Source organism: Paramormyrops kingsleyae, unplaced genomic scaffold, assembly GCF_048594095.1.
Source record: "Paramormyrops kingsleyae isolate MSU_618 unplaced genomic scaffold, PKINGS_0.4 ups233, whole genome shotgun sequence".
Classification (NCBI taxonomy): Eukaryota; Metazoa; Chordata; class Actinopteri; order Osteoglossiformes; family Mormyridae; genus Paramormyrops; species Paramormyrops kingsleyae.
In genome coordinates, this window is record NW_027326171.1 from 11,429 (window position 1) to 22,157 (window position 10,729).

Below are 10,729 nucleotides of genomic sequence, written 5' to 3' on the forward strand. Positions count from 1 at the left end.
GCATTCAGGAACCTTCCGCTGAGTGGTTTATCCCACAGCCTCACACACCAGCGTTAGCTGGCTGATTCAGCCCGGGAGAGGGTGTCTCTGGTGAGTCACTGCCAGAGATCTGCACGGAACCACCACATCCACAAGCCCCCTGCCCTCACCCACTCACTCCTCCATAGCAGGAGTGAGTCTCCTTTGAGGGAGACTCACTCTCCGACACGACTCACATTTATGTAGAAAAATGCTGCCCTGCAGTTTTGGAATTTATCAGTCTCTTGTTTATTCTGGCAGGGAAAGGTAATGTTTTACAATAGCGGAATGTGTAACTCTTACAGTGAGAATGTTGCCCCTTTTAGAAGCTGCTGAGGTGTGAGTAGTCGCAAAACTGTGAGATTCAATTTAAAGCCACTCGCCTTAATAACATAAGGAGATATTTTCAAGCCGTGCTAATAAAATTAGCGACGCAGAGACAGTAGCTGGTGAGTTAGAGATCTTGCTGTGTTTGACTGTACTTTTCATATTACCGCTCATCATTGTTATCGTGTAATGGAAATAAAAAAAGCCGAATGCATTAGTGTGAATACATTAACTGCAACATCCCATAATCAAAAACCCTCCCCCATGCTTTGCGTGAACCATTTCCAGAGCTGTGCTGTATGATAACAAAGGAAGATTATGTAGTTGATAAAAGCTCCACCAGTCATTTTCTGCTGTTCATATGCAGCCCTCATGGTGTCATCTGGTCTTAATAGGGAGTGTTTTAATCCTGAGTCACCATCATCTCCCAGGCTGGTGGTCTGTCCAAGCAAGGTGACTGCGCTGTTTTCAGTCCGCGCTGACAGGAAAGACCCAGGGCTCCGAGAGACTCGTGCTTGTCAGCCGATCGCGGACACGTGCCCGTCTCACCGTCCCGTGGTCCCACCCTCACGCGGCCTTGTTTTTCTGTTCCACGCAGGCTGGCAGGTGGGCGCATGCCAAATGTGCGGGAGGAGGGGGCGAACGTGACGAGCGAGGGGGCGGCTGCAGGAAGCCGAGTGGGTGTTCGTGTGGGTGCTGAGAAAACAGGCGCGCGCTCCTGGAGGGGGTGGATTTTGGCATTTGCCGACGTCTCCTTGCCCACCGTTAGCTAGAACGCGAGCGCTAGCTATAGGTGTAGCGGAGTCTGCTGATTGACGAAGCCCAAACCGAGCCGTCTGTGTGCTGCTTTCCTGTGTGTGTGTTTATGTCTGCGTGTGTCTATGCGTGTGCTTGTTTATGTGTATGCGTGTGCGTGGTCTTTGTAGCTGTGTGTATGGTTCGTGCGTGTCCATGTCTGTATGTGCGTGGGAAGTTATTTCCAGTGAATTTGTGTGCTTCTGTGCATGGGGTATGTGCTTATATTTTCTTTGTGAATTTTTTTTTTTTGTGAGCTGCTCTGTATGTGCATCTGAATTATTTCTCCCGATGTTACTGCTGTACATGAAGAGTGTGTGTGTGTGTAAGTGTCCTTCCTCAAACGCAGCAGGCTCTGTGGAGGAGTGTAAGCCGACAGCAGTGACAGCATGGAGCTGCCGGTGTGGGTGGAGGGGACGAGCGGGGCCACCGTCAGTCACCATTGAGTCCCCAGAGCCATATTTCATTACTGCTGTGTCTGCAGAGTCAGTGTGCAGAGGAGAACCGGCAAAGTTCACTAGTGACACCTTACAGGACAGGTCTGACCAACGATGTAGGTTTTGGTTTGGACGGACATGTCCCTACTTACCAATGTCGTGGGAGTACCATGTGTGTGTTTGGGGAGGCGTTTGGGACTGATATGGAGCCTTACAGTGCTGAAACCAAACCTACGACCTTTGGTCCATTTGATGCCACCCATGTAGAGACCAATTCCTTAGCATACAAAAAAAATGTGTTACTTGAACAGAAAATTTCTACCACAGGCTTTTAGTATATTCTGGTAGGGCCACGGAGAGTTGAATTAATGCATGTTAGGATTTTACAGATTTTTATTTGCACTATCAGGCAACATTGTTGCCTTGTGTCAGTGTGTTTAGCTTTCCTGTGCTGCGACACTTAAATTTAGAGAATCGTCTCTATACTCTTTCCTGTTTAAAATCTTCTGTTTTGCCATGAATTGTTGGTGTTATGAGGTAAACAGTAGTTTACTCACACTGGTATTTGTATGACACTGTTAACTACCAGCTGTGACCCACATGCTGGGAAGTGAAACATGAAAATGAAGAGTCGAAGGATTATGAGCTAAAAGCGGCACTCGGTACATCTCCATAGTGCTTGTTACCAGTAAGGAAAGAGAATTACGGCGCGTAAACCTCAGAGGAGGAAAGCCAGACAAGAACATACAGTAGGCTGCTTGTGCCAAATGAATATACCACTGACTGTGGATTTTAACACCACATTTCATTGTATAAACACCTTATACTGGGACAATAAATACAACTATATTAGCAGCTGTTTACATTGAACACAAGGTTATTATATAATCTCAAGGTATTCATGCAGTACGGAATGGCACTACCTGTGTGACAGAAAGATTAAGAGAGTAAGATTTTGCCTGGTTTTCATGTAACTTTATTTTTCCTATGCCTGATTTTGCAGACTCTTCTGGTGGTAATGCACAGCAATCATGAACTCTGACTGTTCTGACAGCTGTGTTTCACATATTTCAACAAAGAGGCAGTGAGTCACATCTACGAAATAATGCCTTTGCACACCGACATTCACTGGCTTAGACACTCATACCGTATACATTTTTCAGAGCTATGGTAACTACAGGTCTTCTCAGTAATGAAATATTTCAGCACCCATCTTCGATCAAATCACGTCCTTGAATGGTACGCACAGTCTTTCAGAACTGTTAAAGAACTGAATGATACAAAGGCACACTAACACTTAAAAAAAGGTTAATCATGAAATGTTTGATATATTCCACATAAAATGAATCCATGCAGACTTTCAGAGTTTTAAACAATAACCGATACAGTACTGTTTGACTATGATGCAGTTAACAACCTTGCCAATATTGCAAGGTAATAGCAAGTAGAATAATGTCGTAGACTGTAACCTAGACACCGATTGGCTGCAAGACTCATTAATGGATAAACATCCCAGAGCTTCATAAGACTGTACACAAGTTATCGGTCGTGACACAGAGCATTTAATTAGCCTTAGTGGCCATTTGCAGGAGCCAGAGGTGCAGAGGTGATCAGGCCTCAACCTTCTGTAAGAAACATTCGAGACGTGGGCCACCTCACGTCAACGTACCTGTAGGGTGACAGAAAATTGGAGACGCCCTGTGCATTGATCCACATATATAACATGTAACTCATATGTAGTCTGGGATGAAGATTTTTTTTTTAAATCACAGAGTGGGGCGGCTCAGAGGAGCAAATGATTTCTGTGCTCAGTTCTGGTTATTCAAGCTAAGCTTGAGTTCTTTTTTTTTTAAAGGTCAAGTCTGGAACTTGAAAGATCACAAAATGGCTTTATGAGTTAAATGGATACATGAAGTGCTATGTGGATATTTGCAAACGATCTGCTGCGGTGAGTAAAAAATGCCTTTTTGACAGTAAATATAAAAGTTACTATTCCTTGTTTAAATTATTGAGTGTTTTCATTCTGGCTCAGTTGTGAAAATCAAAAAGACATCTAAAAGCATCTGGACTGGTAAGAAGTGCTACATTTTGAGAATAATGACAGCAGATTCTCCTGCTTTTTCCTTGAGCCAGAGGAGTAAGGGCTCGGAAGACCAGACCCATTCCTGCTCGGAGCTAAGAATCTGTTATCTGCTCAAAATGGCTTCTCACCCTTGGACACTGCAATGTCACATCACGGGAAGCAGGGTGAGGTTGCATTTTCTGATTCATTTCCGGCATGTTAAATATGAATCAAATTTACGGCAAAGAATAAGCAAAGAGATAATACCTTGCTTTGGAAAGCCAAGGCCAGTCCTAGTTGCCAGGCAACAGCACAAGCGAATAATAATTCTAAAGCAGAATCAACATATTTTGGGGTTTCATCCTGACGGAAATGGAATTTGTTTCTGAAAATCCTTCCATATGGGTTTGAAAGTATAAGATGTAACTTCAACGTTCCCGTTCTTCAAAACAGTTCCATAATGGCTGACATTTTTGTCAGATTTCTTTCTTAAAAACATTGCTGCAGCATGCAGGAGAAAACTTTTCTGGATCCAGGTAAACATGGTAATAGTGAAGTCAACCACACGGGGAGTTTGAAACTGACAGCAACCACAGGGTCAAAGAGCCTAACTGAAATGAGTGATGGTACAGACAATAAAACAGAGAATATGAAAACATTACATTTTTGTGGGCTCTTTCTGCATTGTGAAAGATCTTGTATCTCCCACTAAAAATATGGTGCAATTTTTCATGCAAATCTGAAATAATAATAGATATCTACCTGGATTACTAAAATGTTTATTATTATATTAAAAAGGGGAAAGGATGTTTGTAATCCTGTACCAAATCAGGTTTTACAAATAGAAAGAAATTTGATCCCTTTTTTGTAATTGGATAACATGTCAAACATATTTGTTGTAATAGAAAATAACCATTATGAAGTGTTAAACCATTTATTATGGTCTCTATTATAACCTTCAGTATATGTTTGCCTTTTTCATGAGTATCTTTTAAAGGACCTGGTAATTAAAATAGAATAATCTACAGCTATTTTCATATGGAATTGTAAGCCCGACATTTGTGTGTGCTTGGCTCTGCATGAAGATGAGGACACACAGATGCGTTAGGAAGCGGACACACAGTGCAGGGGTGTTGAAGTGCTGACCTCGTTCACGGTTCTCCAAGAGGACCAAAGTGAGAGCGGAGAGCCGACCCGCTGATCTGCGGAGCCGATAACCGCCAGTTACGTAATCGGCAGTAAGCGCTAGTCAGTCAACTCCTACAGCTGTTTCTTACAGGAGTCACGAATCGTTTTGTGTAGGTTTTCTATTATCTTTATTATTTCCATTACCAACTTCCCGCCTTCTCCAGTTTGGCCAGTTACTTGCACACAATGGGAAGCATATCCCCATATGTATGAATATAAAGACTGATTCTTTTTTTTTTTTTGAAAGTAGGAGACTGGATTGATGGGGGGTGGGGGGGGGGGGGGGTGTTGGGGGGTGCGGTTGACAGAGTCATTCTTTTGCTGCTCAGTGTTTTCTTAAGAAATTAATTCCTCCCTCAGGTTTTTGATGATGCATTCGCAAGTATGGAAACAGAGTCATTTTATTTCTTTGAGAAAACAAACAAACAAACAAACAAAACGGTGATTTCAGGTGTGATTCCCACATGGTATTTGTATGTATGAAAAGGACAGAGAGCCAAAAATAAATTGGATAAGTAGTAATCCAGTTTATAAGTGTACTATTGATGAGCAAATTCTCAGATTAACATTAATCTGATTGAGTAATTTATGGACTCTGTAGCTGGATGCTTCTTTCAAGAGGAAAAGAAATGCACTGCATGTTAAGGTCTTTTGTGTGTTTTGTTTTTCTTTCACAGATTACATAATTCATCTTCTTCCATTATAATTCTTGGGAGTGTCCATCCATCCATCCATTCATCCATCCATCCATCCATCCATCTGTCCCTCCATTCCATTAATGTTGTACAGACTTACAGTTGGTAGAATTGAAATGTCATACATTTAGTAAATATTAATGAGCAAAAATGAAAAAAGTGCCTTTGTGTGGCGAACTTGATGATTCATCGATGTCCAGTGGGTCTTTAGTGCTCCAGTTAAGCATTTATAAATGCTGCATTACCTTCTCACACAGCTACTTGCAGCCTAATTATATAGCTTGGTCCAAAAATATGCAGCATAGCTGGAAAAACTGCACCTTACAGCAAAGCCTTGAACTGAAATGTCTGCATAATGTTTTCTGCCAGCGTGCGGATCACCCTCCCCCGTCACTTGTTCGAATGTAGATATCGAATAAGTAGTAAGTAAATTTCAGATGCAAAGAAGGTCAATAAAAAATGGTTTAACATACCCCCTTACAAGTGGGTGTAAAAAACCCCCCAGGATTAACGGAAAATCAATAAAACATGATGTTGTAACACAAAAGATACATGATTTTAAACTACAGCTCAGTGTCTGCCAGCAAATCATCACTGGCCAACTCTTTCTGGCTTAGCTGTTACACAAAAAAATGTGTTTGGGGAAAGCCCAGTGTCACTGCCAGCTGTGCTTTTTGTGTTTGTTTTTCTTCTGGTTTTTTTGTGAAAGAGAAAATGGAAGATGAGACCATAAAAATGAGGCCATTGGTAGTAGGTGAAAGTGAGATGTCCTACCTTAGGTCACACAGCAGAAAATCTCTGGGTAACACTTAAGATCATGTTTTCAGTCATTTATAAACACATTCATACCAAATAGTAATGCATTCATAAAGCATTATAAAAATGGCTATAAATATTTATTAAAAGGCATAACACAGTATAGGTATATGTGTTATGCATCATGAATGCTTTATGAAGCTGTAATCTATAATGCACTATAGATACCTTTATAATGCATTATAATGCATTAGCATTAAGGATGTTTTGTACTGGAAAATGAAGGTATCTATAGTGCATTACAGATGAGAGCTTCATAAGGCAGTCATAATACATTATAAACATGGCTATAATGTCATGCCTTTTTCTAAATATTTATAGCCATGTTTATAATGCTTTATGAATGAACTATAATGCAACATGAATGTAAGTATAAATTACAAATAAAAATGGCCTTAAGTGAAGTGTCTCTGTTTATCACCAGGCTGCAGTTTTCCTTAGAGCTTCATAAGAATGCGCACACAGACATGCACACACACACACACAGGTTTGTAATTATATCTTTGTGGGGACTCTCCATTCATTTTTATGGGGAAAACTCTAATCACAACATGACGACCTTAACCCCTACCCAGCTGTAACATTAACCATAAGTAAGCAAAAAAAATACAAGCCTTTTGGCATTTTTAGTTTTTTATTTGCATTCACAGATCTTTGTGGGGACCTGGAGAAAAAAACAGGTTTTTATGACATTGTGAAGGACATTTGGTCCCCACAATGTAATATAAACCTAATCCACACACACACACACACACACACTCATTTTCCCTGTAGCTTAAGGTCTCCAATAAGGACTTTATAGCGCTGTTGCCTCTCACCTACAAACCTCCCCCTGGCTCTCTCTGTGCAGGTACCATGTTCACTCAGAGTCGCTCCCGGTGCTCTGGACGGCTCCTGCAGTCCGAAGTCATTTGCTAATTGGCATCTCCAAATTGTTGGTTGCATCTGAGTATGTGCATGTGGCGACACACAACGAGTTCTTTGGTAAATTTTAGATTTATATTTCATTGCTGTATTATCTGTATTAAAATACAGTGTTTATGTGTAACATTACCTGAAGTTGTTTTTTTTTTTTAATTTTTGTAGGTGCTATTTGTTATCACAGTCCCATCTATTTTTAAAAATAGGCATTTTAGGATGAATATACTGTATTTGCTATAAATATCTAATAAACATTCAGTAAACATTGATTAAATCTTGAGCAGAAATCCATCAATGTTCAACATTCTGTGGTTTCTTCTAGGTTTAACATTAGTAGAGATGAGAGATTAAAGCCACCAGGATCAGACCTGGTCCAGATGAATCAGATCCCCCATGCAGATGAAGCCACGTACCAGTGACCGCATCCCGCTAGAGAGTCTCAGTGTACGTGTGCCGGCCCGCGCTACAGATGCATGTCTCCTACATGAATCACACCTAGCCAGGAACAGATTTGCTTCCTCTCACATACACGGATGGTGCAAACCTTTTTTTTCCTTTTTTTTTTTCCACCCAGAGCGATCCTGGACAAACATCTTGAAAAAGCAGCCTGTGATATTTTTTTTTTCAAAGCCCCCGGTCACCTGCATGTAAACAGGACCAGAAACCTCAGGCAAACCAGCAGGTAGCATTCACTGGAATATGACGTGGATAATATCTTCATCTATCCGCTTACCAGTACAGCCAAGGCCTGGAGCTTGTATTTGCCAATCCGGTCCTTGGGGACCCAGAGACGGTACTAATTTTTGCTCCTACCGGGAGCTGGGAGGGAGTAAAAACTTGGAGCGACTTTGGGTCGCCGAGGACTGGATTGGGAAACACTGTCCGGAGCCTTTTTCCCTGGGGAAGAGCCTGGGTAGGATGCAAGTCCATTGCAGAGCTCACATAATATTTAGAAATACCCCCTTATCTGCGTGTCTTTGCATTTCAGGAGGAAACCTGTTTAAAATGGGGGCAACATGCATTTCACACACAGGCAGAGCAGCTGCAGGACTGGACCCCCCACCCCTGGATGTGTGAGGTGAATCAGCTCCCCCACGTGCATCGTCATGTCCTGTATGCACGTGTATCCCTTTCTCAGCTGGGAAAACCGGCCCGAGTCCTTTTGGCGTAACTCCCGCGACGAGCATGCGGCGTGACGATCGTGAGCAGGGTCTGCTGCGCTAACGCAGCGTCTGCGGTGAAATGTGACTGATCACCGGACCCCTGCTGCAGATGGAGCTTGCCGCCCCCCTCCCGGCTGCTCTGCTGAGAGGGAGTGAAGGTCCCCCCCCCCCCCCCCCCAAGAGGGGGGTGTCTGAGGGGGCCGGGAGTGGGAGGAGGCACCCACGACAAGACAGGAGATGCCGTACAGGTTGGTGTGCGATCGGAGAAAGCAGGGAGAGTGTGAAGAGATGAGACATTTTCCAGTCATTTATTCCTAATCGTTCTGCTTCCTCCAGCTTCTGGCATGTGCAGGGAAATGCTGAGGTGCAGAACTTTCCTTCCCAGCTCCAGAGACATTCTGCTCCAACAGTCACGATCCCAAACATCATACGTATATATGCATCTCAAAGATACATTTCATATTTAAATTTGCCATGACTGTACTGTACGTCACAGACAAAAAAATAAATAAATAAAAATAGTTCTTGTGATGTCAGGTTGATACTTCAGCAATTCCTGTTGTGCATATTAGTGACACGCTATGCATCACTCTTTTGCCTGCCAAAGGTAGTGATGTTAGACCATTATCTATTCCATTGAGTTTAATGAAACCGAACAAGGTTTGGCAACAACTATTTGATTTCACTGCATGTATTTCATTTGACAATTCTGAAAAATCAATTCATTTTAAAGTCAAAATTAAATGCTTTTAATATTCAAAAAGGTTTCATCCTTCCATTTTCTGAAACCACATGGCCCATTCAGGGTTGCAGGGGGGGGGGAGCCTGTCCCTGGGGCTATAGACGCAAGGCAGGGAACAATCCACGATAGGGTGCCAACCCATGGCAGGGCACACTCACACACCAGTCACTCACACACCATTCACTCACACACCAGTCACTCACACACCAGTCACTCACACACCATTCACTCACACACCAGTCACTCACACACCATTCACTCACACACCATTCACTCACACACCAGTCACTCACACACCATTCACTCACACACCAGTCACTCACACACCATTCACTCACACACCAGTCACTCACACACCAGTCACTCACACACCAGTCACTCACACATCATTCACTCACACACCAGTCACTCACACACCAGTCACTCACACACCATTCACTCACACACCAGTCACTCACACACCATTCACTCACACACCAGTCACTCACACACCATTCACTCACACAACAGTCACTCACACACCATTCACTCACACACCAGTCACTCACACACCAGTCACTCACACACCAGTCACTCACACACCATTCACTCACACACCAGTCACTCACACACCATTCACTCACACAACAGTCACTCACACACCATTCACTCACACACCAGTCACTCACACACCATTCACTCACACACCATTCACTCACACACCAGTCACTCACACACCAGTCACTCACACACCATTCACTCACACACCAGTCACTCACACACCAGTCACTCACACATCATTTATTCACACACCAGTCACTCACACACCAGTCACTCACACACCAGTCACTCACACACCATTCACTCACACACCAGTCACTCACACACCATTCACTCACACACCAGTCACTCACACACCAGTCACTCACACACCATTCACTCACACACCAGTCACTCACACACCATTCACTCACACACCAGTCACTCACACACCAGTCACTCACACATCATTCACTCACACACCAGTCACTCACACACCAGTCACTCACACACCATTCACTCACACACCAGTCACTCACACACCATTCACTCACACACCAGTCACTCACACACCATTCACTCACACAACAGTCACTCACACACCATTCACTCACACACCAGTCACTCACACACCAGTCACTCACACACCATTCACTCACACACCAGTCACTCACACACCATTCACTCACACAACAGTCACTCACACACCATTCACTCACACACCAGTCACTCACACAACAGTCACTCACACACCATTCACTCACACACCATTCACTCACACACCAGTCACTCACACACCAGTCACTCACACACCATTCACTCACACACCATTCACTCACACACCAGTCACTCACACACCAGTCACTCACACATCATTTATTCACACACCAGTCACTCACACACCAGTCACTCACACACCATTCACTCACACACCAGTCACTCACACACCATTCACTCACACACCAGTCACTCACACACCATTCACTCACACACCAGTCACTCACACACCATTCACTCACACACCAGTCACTCACACACCATTCACT

General features: G+C 43.3%; 1 long non-coding RNA gene across 1 annotated transcript; it reads left to right on the top strand.

The window, feature by feature from the left end:
- The first annotated feature begins 2,155 nt into the window (after positions 1-2,155).
- LOC140587425 (uncharacterized) lies at positions 2,156-8,574 on the top strand. The gene is made up of 7 exons (XR_011989126.1): positions 2,156-2,661; positions 3,433-3,525; positions 3,711-3,824; positions 7,189-7,322; positions 7,582-7,703; positions 7,834-7,941; positions 8,248-8,574. It is a non-coding gene; the product is annotated as an uncharacterized lncRNA (long non-coding RNA).
- Positions 8,575-10,729: the final 2,155 nt, after the last annotated feature.